Source organism: Euleptes europaea, chromosome 15 (assembly GCF_029931775.1).
Source record: "Euleptes europaea isolate rEulEur1 chromosome 15, rEulEur1.hap1, whole genome shotgun sequence".
In the NCBI taxonomy this organism is placed as follows: domain Eukaryota; kingdom Metazoa; phylum Chordata; class Lepidosauria; order Squamata; family Sphaerodactylidae; genus Euleptes; species Euleptes europaea.
Window position 1 is genome coordinate 54,290,725 of NC_079326.1, and position 15,648 is coordinate 54,306,372.

The 15,648-nt window shown below is 46.3% G+C and overlaps 1 non-coding gene across 1 annotated transcript; it reads right to left on the reverse strand.

Moving 5' to 3' along the window:
* Positions 1-15,184: 15,184 nt before the first annotated feature.
* Positions 15,185-15,259, reverse strand: TRNAG-CCC (transfer RNA glycine (anticodon CCC)). The gene has a single exon. It is a non-coding gene; the product is annotated as a tRNA-Gly (tRNA).
* Positions 15,260-15,648: the final 389 nt, after the last annotated feature.

The window sequence follows — 15,648 nt, forward strand, 5'->3', positions numbered from 1 at the left end:
CCTGGCAACCCCTGCGTTTCCCCGTGTTTTTCCCGCATTTTCAAATTCGAGATAAAACAGGTTCCTGAAAAACACGGGTAAAACGTGGGGAAATGCAGGGGGAGAGCGCGGCGACCTCTGACAGTCGGAAATGGCATGAATAATCAAAACAAAGACCCAAAGGCGTTGGAGGGGTGACCACGAGGGAAACAGCCATGCATAAAAGGCCTTTGTGACCTTTTTTCACAAAGGAGGGAACTCCCAGCGCAGGACCAAGCTCTCCATTATTCAGGATGATGCCTGGGAAATTAAACAGAAAATGATACTAAATTACTCTACCCCTGTCGTGTAATCCTATACATCATGAAGACAGTCTTAAACCCATTGAAATCTGGGTAAGTCTGCAGGTTGCAAGTGCCCTCTTCACTACCGGCGGAAGGTTTTTGGGGCGGAGCTTGAGGGGGTGAAGTTTGGGGAGGGGAGGGACTTCAATGCCATAGAGTCCAATTGCCAAAGCAGCCATTTTTCTCCAGGTGAACGGATCTCTGTCGGCTGGAGTTCAGTTGTAATAGCAGGAGATCTCAAGCTAGTACCTGGAGGTTGAGAAAAATATGCACAAGTACTACTGGGATAGTTGTGGAAATATAATACTAGGCTCAAGCCAAATAATATAAATAATACACAAGCAAACTATGCAAACATATATTGTGAACAACGTGTAACATCTACAAACAAGTCAAAACAACACTCATTTGTAGATGTTACACGTTTGTATGTTACAACACTTGTTTGTAGATGTTACACGTTGTTCACAATATATGTTTGCATAGTTTGCTTGTGTATTATTTATATTATTTGGCTTGAGCCTAGTACTATATTTCCACAACAAGTACCTGGAGGTTGGCAATCCTAGCTGGTCGCCTTTGAACAAAAGTGCCAAGTCAACACAGCGCATTAATTGTCGAGTCACGGCAATTACCACGTCTTTAAGATTCATTTGGCCTAATTCGTGTTTCACTCCAGCGCCACAGTTTCCGGGTTTTCTATCATACCGTTTCCCGGACTCTTGCAACATTGCTGCAGCTGGAATGCCCGGCTTTTTTGTTTCAAGTTCTTGCTACTTTCGGGACTTTGTACTTGTATATTGATATTTGCAGTTTGCAAACATGTGATTTATGTCATTGTCTATTGAAAATTGAATTATATATATTCAGAACGCCATCAGTGCTTGTTCGTGTTTATCAACTCCAATTTAAGCACGAGGAATTTTTTGAATCAGTACCTGGAGGTTGGCAATCCTAGCCGGTCGCCTTCGAACAAAAGTGCCAAGTCAACACAGCGCATTAATTGTCGAGTTACGGCAAATATTTTCACTGCAGCGCTCCCATGCACAGGGTCATTCGTTCAATGTCCCTTGTAGAACATCATCTTTGCAAACGATGTTGCATCCGCGAAGAAAACTGAATAGCTGGAAGTTATGCAAGATGAACTTCCTGTTTTGCTAGGCACCACCTAGGCCGAGAAGCCTTGCAATAATCACTGCACAGTTTTCGGAGGCCACAGCATCAGGTGACAGGCAGGATCTGTGTGCGAGAGCCTCAGGGCTTCCATTGTACGTCTGATCTCAGCCAGGGGAATGAAACAGAGAAGGAATCCCGAAGTTTGCCAGTGAGAGAAATCTCCTGAGTAGGGGAACCTGCTGCTTGACTTCTAGCTTTTATTCTTAAAAAAAAAAAAAAAAGGTGGGAATTCAGAGGAATTAACCTGTGGCAACAGATCATTATAATGTTCTTGCACTATTGTAAAATAGCAATTACCAATTTTTTAAAAGGCCCTAAGAAAACCCTCTGGTGGAGCAGAAGGGAAAATGGAGCCCCCCAAAGGGCGGGTGGAAAGGAAACAGCACTCATGTGTACAGGGCCGGCGGGTTGCTAACTCCAGCTTGGGAAATTCCTAGAAATTTGGGTGTGGGGCTTATGGAGGGTAGAGTTTCGGGAAGGGAAGGAACTCAGCAGGGATTTGATTCCATAGAGCCCCACCCTCCAAAGCAGCCGTTTCCTCCAAGGGACTAAAGGATGCCAGGTCGCCACCAGCAGGAGTGTTTTTGGGGCGGAGCCTGAAAAGGGCGGGGTTCGGGGAAGGGAGGGACTTCAAGGCCATAGAGTCCAATTGCCAAAGCGGCCATTTTCTCCAGGTGAACTGATCTCTATCGGCTGGAGATCAGTTGTAATAGCAGGAGATCTCCAGCTAGTACCTGGAGGTTGGCAACCCTAGCAGTGCCTTTTTAAACACCTAAATGGAACCTAGGAAATGACATAATCATTACTTCTTTTGCAACCCAAACACACGAAGATACAAAACAGACATCCCAGACAGAATAACAACCAACAGTGACATGGTTTTTTTTTGAGTGAGTCCCCATCGGGTAACAAAACACTTGGGAGATCCTGCCTCTTTGGTACCATTTTCTGGATTTTCTCTTAAGCAGGGCTGCTTGTCTTTTCCTGTTGTTCTCTGATTCATGGCCAAAAAGCCAAGGACCACAGCTCCAACGGCGTTGGTGTTTTCCAACGGCGAACAACATCCTCTTGGAATCCCTATTTAATTCTCACGCCTCTGTTAGTCAGGGCTGGCTTTGAACCCAAATCCCTTTTTCTTTCCATTTGCTAGATTTGGCCGAGCACCATCATAACAAGTTACAGCGGTAAACATCTAGGAAACGCCACGAAACTGTTGTGTTAAAGGGACTAATTTGTTGGATCAGCACTGAAGTCGCCGTGAGCTCCCGTTTCCTTCGCACCGGACAACAATAAGGTTGTTTTTCCCGCTCGTCGTTCGAAGACTCCTGTTCAGGATCTTATTTCACTGCCTTATCATCAGCGATCTCATTCCTATTGCTGCTCATAATTTGCTTAGTACAACTGGGCCACTCGCTATAAATGACTTCACTGTCGCAATCCCCCTTCCACCCTCCCCAGGCATTTTCGCTTGTGTGGCTTCCACGTGATGCCGTAACATATTTTGGATTTTTAAAAAAAGGCTGCAGGAAGAATCAAGAGTACAGATAAACTGCAGTGCGTGAACGCAGCCTCACAAGTCAATTTTTCTTCAACCCCCCCCCCCCAATATCCCTAGGGTTGCCAGCTCCAGGTTGGAAAATACCAGGAGATTTTGGGGGTGGAGCCTGAGGAAGGTGGGGCTTGGAGAGGGGAGGACTTCAATGCCACAGAGTCCAATTGCCAAAGTGGTTGTTTTCTCCAGGGGGACTGATCTCTGTCGCCTGGAGATCAGTTGTAACAGCGGGAGATCTCCAGCCACCGGGAGGGTTTCCTACGCTATCCTTGATAAGAAGTTGTTGTTCATAGGCCTGAATTATAAAGCACTGGGAAATTGCTAGTCAATTCCGCTGAAACATCGGCAAGCTGATGAAGTAATAGGATCGAAACGTGCGCTGGATCGACCCCACGTTCTTGCCTTCTTGCCTTGCTCCACTGTTGAGCCTACTATACTGCATTTTGTGCTTTACTGCAACGTTCATGGACCTTCTATAGTTAAAGACTACATTAGCGACGCTCCAGATTACAGAGTTGATTTGTCCTGTTCATATTTAAAGCCCATGCAGGCTAAACATTGTTGTTTGTATAATTTTTAAAGTTGTTTGTTTTGTATGGATTATATACGATTCTGGACACATGGACATGAATATTATGCTTAGACATGCATATAATGTCTTTCTAAATTAAATTGCATATTAAATATTGGGTTATGAAAATAATGCGCACACAGCTTGATTAAGAATTCATATATTGTTTATCATTTATTTAGTTACACTTTAGTATATAAGTGACATAACAGTTGAGCCTCCGTTCTGTTTGTTCTCTGTAGTCTGTACTAGTTCAGCATACATTATTTCGTTGATTGTAACCACCTGGAGGTTGGCAATCCTACATAGCCCAATGTTTTATTCCTTTGGGTGGCAGTCGATCTGCTATGACAAAACTGCATAAAATTAAATCGTGTTAAACAAAGCAATCAAGCAATCATTCCCAAACCTCTTATTTAATCCAGTTAGGTGTGGTGGTAGTGACAAGGAACTCATTTGTATACGCACATATGTTCAGCATGAAGGTAGGTACACATGAACACATGAAGCTGCCTTATACTGAATCAGACCCTTGGGTCCATCAAAGTCAGTATTGTCTATTCAGACCGGCAGCAGCTCTCCAGGGTCTCAAGCAGGGGTCTTTCCCATCACCTCCTTGCCTAGTCCCTTTAACTGGAGATGCCGGGGATTGAACCTGGGACCTTCTGCATGCCAAACAGATGCTCTACCACTGAGCCACAGCCCCTGTTTGCCAATAAACACACACTGTATCTAGCACAGGATGGGCTGTTTCAAAAGCCCCAAGGGGCCAACTTTTGATCTGAAGTTTTTTGAAAGGACCTTTTCACTTACAAATTTAGCAAGAAGAAGCTAGGTATCTAGTGTGGTGTAGTGCCTAGGTTGCTAGACTAGGACCTGGGAGACCCAGATTCAAATCCTGCCCCAGCCATGAGACAAACTGGGGTGAACTGGAGCCAGTTTACCTACCTATACATTTTGACTCCGCTTTTCTTCCAGGGCAAATGTTTCCCCTGCTCCTCCTACTTCTTACTCTCCTTCTAACCTACCGCACAGAATAGTTGTGCAGTTGATGGAGGGATGGAGGTGGGGAAGTGGGGAAGTGTTGTCTCTTCATTCAAAGTGTGGGAGGGGGGCGACAGCTTCTCTGTTTTTACATTGTAGATTCAAATCTCCTCATCAGCTATTTTAAAAGTTTCACTCAGAATCTTGACAACATTTCTGTTGCCTTTTTAGGAGCTTTCGTCAGGTAAAAAAAAGAAAAAGCCTTTAAACACGGGGCTTTTTCTCCAAACTTATTTTGTGCCATTCAGCGCTATGAAGCAATTGCGCCCTTGAGAGAACAAACTGCAGTAACGCTGAATAAAGAGGATTAAAAAACAAAGTGCACCTGGACTCCCATCACCATTCGAAAGAAAGTTGAGTGGAGTCCCAAGGACATCGTGTTTATGATTCATGTTACTTTTCTGGCTTTGAGAAAACGGCCCACGTGCAAAAGGGGTTATTGTGGTTATTTGTCAGCAAAACATCTGCTCATTTCTATTGTGTGTGTTGAGTGCCGTCAAGTCGCTTCCGACTCATGGCGACCCTATGAATGAAAGTCCTCCAAAATGTCCTATCTATCATTTCTATTAGCAACACACAAAGCGTTTGTTGACATTTATTTATTTACTTAATTTAATTCAAAGGGGAACCAAAGTGGTTCTCCTCTCCTCCATATATTCTCACAACAACCCTATGAGATAGGTTAGGCCAAGAGTGTGTGACTGGCCCAAGGTCACCCGGCAAGCTTCCGTGGCAAAGTGAGGATTCGAACCTGGGTCTTCTCAGACCCAATCCAACGCCCTAACCACTACACCACACTAGCTCTCCACACCACACTGGAACCACTTTTCAATTCAGCAAAAAAAAAAAAAGTGCCCACGCAACAATTAACATGTTTTATTTGAAAATAAAAGGTGCCCTTATAAATGACCACTGGACTCCAGTTTAATTTTGCTGCTGTTGACGAACATTGCTACCTGTCCGGAATTCTTCTCATAAATGTACTTTCCCAGCCAAAACCAGTCATTTAGACGCCAATTGCTCAACTTCAGCATCTGAGTTTTTCTTTCTGGCCCACAGCGAAGCAAGATTATTGATGCAAGTTTCCACGGCTGAGTGGGGATTCAAACCTGGGTCTCCCCAGGGCAGTGCAAGTCGTGAACCATTACCCCATACTAGCTGTCGGGAATCAAGAGATATTGTTCTACTTCTTCCAGTAGTTTCTGAGTACTCAAGCATAAAGAAGGATTCCCTTCCTGGTTATCTAGTTCCAGCACACATCCACACGTAGGGTTGTCGGGTCCCTCTTCGCCACTGACGGGAGGTTTTTGGGGTGGAGGCTGAGGAGGGCGGGGTTTGGGGAGGGGAGGGACTTCAATGCCATAGAGTCCAATGGCCAAAGCGGCAATTTTCTCCAGGTGAACTGGTCTCTATCATATGGAGACCAGTTGTAATAGCAGGAGATCTCCAGCCACCACCTGGAAGTTGGTAAGAATACACCAATACTATAAAGTAGATTAAGCAAGGCAATATTACCTTGCTTAAACCACCTGGAAGTTGGCAACCCTACACACACACACACACACACACACACACAGAGCCCACGGTTATTTGTAACTTTCAACATGTAATACTTCCCATTTTCCGTGGGGATTAAAAATAATCTATATTCATTATTTTTATGCCAATGAAATTAAATTTCCTTATTGGGATTTTCTTGATCCATAGGAGGACCATGTGATCGATAGCGTCCAGGGAAAAGATCAACATTATTTTTCTTTCAATGGATTTCTAAGAGATTTCTTTTTGTAGCTGTGACTTCATATAATTAATGCTTTTGTTGGCTTTCTCAGCCCCCTCCCCCGTATTGTGAATACTGCGATTTTATTGTATTCTTGAGGACCGGTGGGGTTGATGAGGTAGAGTATAAATATTTTAGTACTTTGAAAAAATACATTAAATTTTTGGATCACTTTTAGAATAAAAATAATCAAAGGTTTCAATGTAGTAATGATGAAGGTTCTTATGGGGAGTCCTTGAACTATATCCAGTAACAAACAAATGGCATCAACATCTTATTTTGCACAAGCATAGGGCATGTTGGATGTGTGAATTGCTGCTGAGAGGGTTGGTTTGGGGCTGTTTATTTCTGCAAAATACTTCTTGAAATTAGCCCGGGGTATAAGGTTGCCAGCTCCTGGTTGGGAAATACCTGGAGATTTTGGGGGGTGGAGCCTGAGGAGGGCAGGATTTGGGGAGGGACTTCAATGGGGTATAATGCCATAGATTCCACCTTCCAAAGATGCCATTTTCTCCAGGTGAACTGATCTCTGTCACCTGAAGATCAGTTGTAATAGCGGGAGATCTCCAGCTACCACCTGGAAGTTGGCAATCCTACCAGTGTAGGATTTCCCCCCTATGGGGGTGCTATAAATTGGCTGCAACTTGACGGCACATTGTACCAAGAGGATGGGTTCTGAGGATAAGTAATGCCTGGCTGACATTTTATTGGGGAGGTCCTAAAGGTAATCTCCTTACTAGTGTTGCCAACTTCCAGGCGGGGCCTGGAGATCGCCCAGAATTATAACTGATCTCCAGACTACAGAAATCTGTTCCCCTGGAGAAAATGGCTGCTTTGGAGGGTAGAATCTGGCAATACCTGCGCGGATCCCTCCCCTCCCCAAACTCTACCTTCCCCAAAATCCCAAAATCTCCAGATATTCACTCCCAAAATCTCCCAAAATCTCCCGATATTTCCCAACACAGAGTTGGCAACCTGACCCTCTGTACTTTGGGTTCTCAGCAAGAACTGCGCAGCCAAAGCCGGCAGCCTGGGCTATGACATTAATAGGGGTCAATTGTTCCATGAGTTGTGCAGAGACCTGCTAATTTGCTAGTGTATTCTCCAAACCAGATATAATAATCTGCTTTATGCTGCCCAGCTGTGGTGTTTATGTACCCTGTCATTACCTGTCAGGCTGACCCAAAAGAGGACGCGGCCACGAGGCGTGTTCCTAAGCGTGGACAGCCAGCCAACAAAGCCTACCCATGAAATATTGAGTGCTCCTTGACTAGGGTGGCCAGCTCTGGGTTGAGAAATACCTGGAGATTGAGGGGGCGGAGCCTGAGGAGGGCGGGGTTTGAGGGGTTTATACTGCCTCTGGACATGGAGGTTCCATTTCACCTGAACAGCAAATGGAATGACTGATGGAGCTACCCTCTGAGAACATGCGCGATCCCCTTTGAAAGCCACCAAAGAATCTCCATATTGCAAGACACAGGCAAGGTATAATTAGAAAGCATATGATGCAGAAACGGTATGGAAGTCCAGCAGCTCTGGGCCTGGCCTACCCTTGGATCTGCTAGAAGCCCTGTGCCTCGGCTTTCCAAAACATTAAAAATAAAAGCAATAACCAGAGATCCTTCCTCACTGATCCATTTGTGAGTTCCAGTTTCCCTGACATCTTTCTAAGCATTTAGAAATATGCTGATGCTGTTGACCTGGCAGTGGTTCTTGTACAAATTCCCACAACGCATGGCCAGAGGAGATCAGGAACTTCACCTTGGCAGTCAAGCATATGTGCCCCATGGAAACGGCATGAAGCACTCACAGTAGCATCCTGAGTCAAGATTCTTGACAACTGGCTGAGTATAGAATGCATCAAAGTCAATGGGATTATCTGCATTACATTTGCAAATGCTGTCTGTCTGTCTGTCTAGATCTGTTCTGTCTATTTAGATTTGGGTCTTTTATGCATGGCTGTTTCACTCACCATCACCCCTCCGACGCCTTCAGGTGTATGTGTTGATTATGCAGGCAGTTTCTGACGGTCAGGGGTCGCCTCGCTCTCCCCCTGCGTTTCCCCACGTTTTCAGAGACCTGTTTTATGTCAGATTTGAAAACACAGACAAAATGCAAGGAAAGGCAGGGGGAGAGGGAGGCGACCCCTGACGGTCGGAAACGGCCTGCATAATCAACCCAAAGACCTGAAGTCATCAGAGCGGTGATGGCAAGTGAAACAGCCATGCAAAGAAGACCTTGTTCTCCAGCAAGTCTGGAAATTCTGCTCAGTCACCCTCAGGCTGCTGAGATTGCACCAGGCGTTCAATGCACATTTTTAAAGCTTAGCATTAACAGACTCCTTTAAAAAAACAAAAAAACTGAGATTTTTCAGGATTCTGTGTTCTTCACTGGGTTTGGCTGTATTATTCAGGGACTAAACAGAGTAGGCCCTGACCTGGATGGCCCAGGCAAGCCTGATCTCGTCAGATCTCAGAAGCTAAGCAGGGTCAGCCCTGGTTAGTATTTGGATGGGAGACCACCAAGGAAGTCCAGGGTTGCTGTGCAGAGGAAGGCCCTGGCAAACCACCTCTGTTAGTCTCCTGCCATGAAAACCCCACAAGGGGTCGCCATAAGTCGGCTGTGTGCGAGAGGGCATCTTGGCCATCTTCTGGCCACTAGGGGTGTGGAGGGGGGAGGTAGTGGTGAATTTCCTGCATTGTGCAGGGGGTTGGACTTGATGGCCCTGGTGGTCCCTTCCAACTCTATGATTCTATGACTTGACGGCACTTTACACGCACACAGAGTAGACACTGGTTTTTACCATTGTATAATATATTATGGCTTAGATCCCCCAGAGGTTTTCCATGGGCAGAGGGATTTGGTTACAGAGTGCAGCTTTCTCACCTTTCCTCTCCTGCAGTAGCCTGAAGTACCCCCATAATATCCTGTTCCTGGTGGTCCTCCATCCGTAATACCACAGAGCCCACCCTCCGAAGCAGCCATTTTCTCCAGAGGAACTGATCTCTGTCGTCTGGAGATCAGCTGTAATTCCAGGAGATCTACAGGTCCCAACTGGAGGTTGGCAACCCTACATGAGGGGGCCTTTGTGATGGGTGGGTGGGGGCCATTGGGCACTGTCTACCCAGGGGCCCCCAAATTAGGGTTGCCAGGTCCCTCTTCTCAACCGGCGGGAGGTTTTTGAGGCGGAGCCTGAGGAGGGTGGGGTTTGGGGAGGGGAGGGACTTCAATGCCATAGAGTCCAATTGCCAAAGCGGCCATTTACCCCAGGGGAACTGATCTCTATCGGCTGGAGATCAGCTGTAATATCCGGAGATCTCCAGCTAGTACCTGGAGGTTGGCAACCCTACCCCAAAACCTGGAACCGGCCCTGTCTAAATCTTCATATCATATCTCATACCATATCATATTTGCTAAACTGTTTAACATGAGTAAATTAACTCGTTATCACCAATTACAGGTGCAGCGCTTATCTTGCCCGCTTTTAAATTTGCATACACATGTCTAGAAATTACCACATTTTATAGCCTTTTAACCTCACTGTTCATGATAGACTAAGCTCTATGGCCATGTATGCATGGCTGTTTCCTCGCGGTCACCCCGCCAACTACTTCGAGGCTTTGCTTTGATTATGCTTGCATTTTCCCACGGTCAGAGGTCGCCTCGCTCTCCCCGCGCATTTCCACGTGTCTTGCCCGCGTTTTCTAGATTTGTGTTTAGCCAGCATCCAGAAAACGCAGGGGAAACGCACAGAAATGCGCGGGGAGAGCGAGGCGACCGCTGACGGTCGGAAAAGGCATGCATAATCAAAGCAAAGCCCCGAAGTAGTCAGTGGGGTGACCGCGAGGAAACAGCCGTGCATAAATGGCCTATGTGTTTATTCTCAGGGTTGCCAGGTCCCTCTTCGCTAAGCTAGTATCCCACTTGGGAACCTGTGGACATTGCTGTGGCTTAATAGTGTACTTTTGTGGACTTTGTTATATTCTGGAATTACCATTACATGGATGAGATAATATGGGGCTGAAGAAACCAAGGTGAAACGGCCGTCCCCCATCTTTGGATTTATATTCACTGGATTCACACCAGATGAACATATTATACAATTGGAACTAACCAACTTTGATAGACTTAAGAAGAGGACTTTTTTGCCTGGTTATTCTATAATCCATGTATATATTGTACATTGTTTAGTCACTGCTGTTAGTGTACATTGTATAGTCACTACTGTTAGGTCTATTTGTCTCACACTGCTGTCTTTGATGTTTTGGTCTTATTAACATTTGCATTTTTACTACCTAGTGGTTGGCAACCCTAGTTTATTCTGGATGTCTCGTGTTCCCTTGAGATGGGTCAGCATTCATACAGATAATCCGGCCTGGAAAATCTCTGCCCAGTGATTCTTCTGAACGTCTGCCTCGGCCAAAGGTCCCAGGAATGAGGGCATAGGATTGCAGCGTTAACTTCTCCGTCTTTCAATTTCCTCGCCCGCAAACTACAATATACCAGGAATGATGAATGCAGGGCCATTAATATTTCTGCCTAAGTGGTGCGCATAGTACTTAACTGTGCTTTAATGATTGCGACGACCCATCCGCAGCACTATAAAACGTATAATAGAGGCAAAGGGGTATGAGATAAGGTCTTCCGCAGACATTGAGATACGCAGGCAGACCGTAATTTGAGCAGCTATTAAAGCAGTTAGTTATCGCTTTGAAATTACTAATACATAGACACTATCCGTCACTCTGGTGGATTATTACAGGGTTGCTCCCAAAAAGGAAGGCCCTATTCCAGAGCGGTTAGAGGAAAGGGAGGAAATTAATGAATGATGCAACTCAGTGCTTCAGGATGGATTTGCATCGGCAGCCGAGTGGGGAATTAGTGGGGAAATCAGTCGAGAAAATATTTTCTCTTTTAATTACACGTTGCTGGAAGCTTGGTGTTTGCCTGAGGTTAAATGCATCACAGGGCCCCGGCTTCGAGCCTGGCGTGCCGGTTGTAGAAAAACCTGATAAACATCCCCTGTTTGTGTTCGGCCGGGATCGGTTCCTCGCCCTCGCCACGGGCCGGAGCGCACCGCGATGTTGCACGTGAACGGCTGTAAACACCTAGGTTTTCCCACTCAGTCGAATGAGGTGTGTCTGTTTGCAGGCTCGACCTGGCAGCCTGCTCGCTTTTCACAGGCAGGAACTGGAGGCTGCCAGGTCAGTTGGTTCATGGGGAGAAATGACATTTCTCCATTTGGATGTTTAACAGGGGTGTCGCAAGGCAGTCCTCAGCTCTAGCAGCTGAGTGGTAGAGCACCTGCTTGGCGTGCAGAAGGTCCCAGGTTCAATCCCCGGCATCGCCAGTTAAAGGGTCCAGGCAAGTAGGCGATGTGAAAGACCTGAGACCCCGGAGAGCCACTGCCGGTCTGAGTAGACAACACTGACTTTGATGGACCGAAGGTCTTATTCAGTATAAGGCAGCTTCATGTGTAAAGCAAGTCAATGGTTTGCTTCAATGGGGGATATTCTGGATCTTATCAGTGTAAAACTGTTCAGATCCAACTCTGTCTTACCTAAAGTCCCAACGAAGAAGAAGAGTTGGTTTTTATATGCCGACTTTCTCTACCTTTTAAAGAGAATCAAACCAGTTTACAAACCCTTCCTGTCCCTGCAGCAGACACCTTGTGAGGTAGGTGAGGCTGAGAGAGCTCAGAGAGAACTGTGACCAGCCCAAGGTCACCCAGCTGCATGTGGAGGTTCTCCAGATTGGAGTTCGCCGCTCATGCTGAGGAGTGGGAGGACCAACCCAGTTCACCAGATTAGAGTCTGCCACTCATGTGGAGGAGTGGGGAATCAAACCCGGTTCTCCCAGATTAGAGTCCGTCGCTCATGTGGAGGAGTGGAAGAACCAACCTAGTTCACCAGATTAGAGCAGGATGAAAATCCCCTCCCTGAAACTCATGGGGTGTTACTGAGAATTGAGGACGTCATACTAGCCACGGCAATTAAATGTGTTAGTCACAATCCAACAGAGAGAGCAGCATGCTTAAGACCACTGAAAATATCGATTGGATTTTATGGTCCATTTGTCTATCTTCCTCACCTTCCTTCCCCTTGCAGCCCACTGTGACCCCCGTACTCTTCCTGTAAAAATGTTTTCCCTAATATCCAGCTGGTACCTTTCTGTCCTCAATTTAAGCCCATTATTGTGAGTCCTCCCCTCTGCTGCCAACAGGAACAGCTCCCTGCCCTCCTCTAAGGGACAGCCCTTCAAATACTTAAAGAGAGAGATCCTGTCCCCCTCAACCTCCTTTTCTCCAGACTAAACATTCCCAACTCCCTCAACCTTTCCTCATAGGGCTTGCTCTCCAGGCCCATGGTCACCCTCGTCGCTCTCCTCTGCTGGTTGTTACCATGTGGAAGCTACGACAGTTGCAGTGGTTGGCGATGTAATAGGGGAGCTGAATCTCACATATTGGTTCAAATTCTTGGGGGACATCTTGGGTCTCAAACAATATTACCAACATGGTATAATATTTTCTGCTGCGTGGTCTACAGCAACAACCTACCATATCACTGACATCTTTCTATTGGGCATGGGGTAGGGGTCACTGGAGATGTGGTGGGGAGGTAGTTGTGAATTTCCTGCATTGTGCAAGGGGTTGGACTAGATGACCCTGGTGGTCCCTTCCAACTCTATGATTCTATTATTCTATCCAACGACACTTGAACCAGGATCCCGTTGTTCCACACTAAACCTGACCACAAGCTGTTCTACAGTGAAAAATGGGAGCGCCGTCATAGGTGTAGTGGTTCAGAGCGGCAGACTCTAATCCGGTGAACCGGGCTGGTTTCCCCACTCCTCCACATGAATCCTGCTGGGAGACCTTGGGCTAGTCACAGTTCTCTTAGAGCTCTCTCAGTCTCTCTCACAAGGTGTCTGTTGCGGGGTGAGGAAGGTGATTGTAAGCCACTTTCAGACTCCTTAAAATATAGAAAATCAGGGGATAAAAACCGACTTCTCCTCCCCCCCTCCCCCCTCCTCTTCTTCTTCTCCTCCTCCTCTCTGATCTCCTAGATACCCTTCCCAATTATCGGCATCCTGTTTCTGTCACACTGAGCTCGTTCCCTCAGGATGTTTGTGAATATCCCGTGACATTACAGCAGCTCAACTAATTGCCCCCAATTTTAACCTTATCCATATGCATACTATGATATTATTTTGTTATGCTCTTTCAGTCATCTTCCAAATGATAATAGCAAACACTTAAAAAGAGCGTCCAATTTAAACCAACACTGTGAATAACCAAATTAATTATACAAAACCCAGTTCATTTCCTTGCGGGCGAAGCACAATAACCTTTGTTACCGTTAAGGAAATCACATAGGAAGGGTCGGAGAAGTCAGAGTAACAATCGTCCCATAAGAATCAGCACCTGGTGTTAGGGACAGATAGGTCCTTTATGCATGGGTACTTGGACTCACGTTTGCCCCCAAGACTGACTTGGTTGTTCCTTGGAGTTATACATGGGTTTTCTGTCCCTCAGAGATGACTTCACACCCATCCCTCACAAATCCTGGGTCTCCCCATTGCTGTGAAATCGCGATTCTTCGATCTCTCCTGAGATCAGCCCAGGTCAAATCATCCTCCTCTCCATGTATAATCCAAAGCGCAGGAGAGTGGAGCTGGGGTGAGGGGTGACTTTTTTTACAGTAAGCACTACAGCCAATTATAATGCAGTGTTTCAAGGGGCAGGGACTCAAATGCTTCCTGATCTTTCGTCTCCCAGTCAGAGTTCTTTGTCACATAAAAAATGGGTTTTAAAACGGGTTTTAAATGGGTTTTAAAATGGCTTTCTCCCACCCCTCATTCTGTTCTTTAAAAGAGCTCCTTTTTGTGAAATGGATTTTACCACGGCACTTGGGTTTCCACAGGGGAGGGGAAATGGACGTTATTCTCACAGTAAGCCCTACAGCATGGTGTACTGGATAAGAACAGTGGTTTGGAGCAGTGGACTCTGATCTGGAAAACTGGGTTTGATTTCCCACTCCTCCACATGAACGGTGGAGGCTAATCTGGTGAACCAGGTTGGTTTCCCCACTCCTCCACATGAAGCCAGCTGGGTGACCTTGGGCTAGTCACAGCTCTCTTAGAGCTCTCTCAGCCCCACCTACCTCACAGGGAGTCTGTTGTGGGGAGGGGAAGGGAAGGTGATTGTAAGCCAGTTTGAGTCTCCCTTAAGTGGTAGAGAAAGTCAGCATATAAAAACCAACTCCTCCTGCTCCTGTTCCTGCTCCTCCTCCTCTTCTTCTTCTTCTTCTTCATCATCATCATCCAATTACAAAGCAGCATTTTCAAGAGGTGGGGGACACTTCCAGATTTGAGCTTGGTGGTGACTTTTTGCTGGCATAGCAATTTTTGGATTCACAACAGGAAAGTGTGGGTCGAGCGAGCATTGAACCCCAAGTAAAACTCCCACGCATAGATGACCATAGAGGAGAATGCAAAGAAATCAAACAAATCATTGGGAAAGCAAACGTTAAGGAAAGAAGGAAAAGTGTAGTATAGCAAAGGCAAGAACCGGACTGGAATTGACTGAAGAACACACATGAACACACATGAAGCTGCCGTATACTGAATCCGACCCTTGGTCCATCAAAGTCAGTATTGTGTACTCAGACCGGCAGCGGCTCTCCAGGGGTCTCAGACAAGGGGTCTTTCACATCACCTACCTGTCTAGTCCCTTTCACTGGAGATGCCGGGGATTGAACATGGGACCTTCTGCATGGGAAGCAGATGCTCTACCACTGAGCCACAGCCTCTCCCCAGAACCACTGAAAGGTGGAGAAGGGATGGTCCTGGGAACACCGAGAAACAGGAAAAAGGCACTTGGGAGGTTTGGCCTAATGACAGGCCAAGGGACACTCAACTGGCCACTCCCTGCCCAAACCCAAAATGTAATCCCGGCTCTACCACTGACTCACCGTGATCGCCTTGAGAGACTCCCTCATCTCTCCCTCTCCCTCTCTCTCTCTCTCCCCCTTACACTTTGTAAACAGAAATACTTACCTAACCAGAATCGCATCAGTTCGGCTTCCTTGTCTCCTGCTAGTAAAACTTGCTGAAGAAGAGAATGGACATTTCCTCACGATTAGCAGAGCGTCGTGCTTCTTTCAGTTCGTTGGCGCCATAAACATGTAAGGAAGTAAAAAAA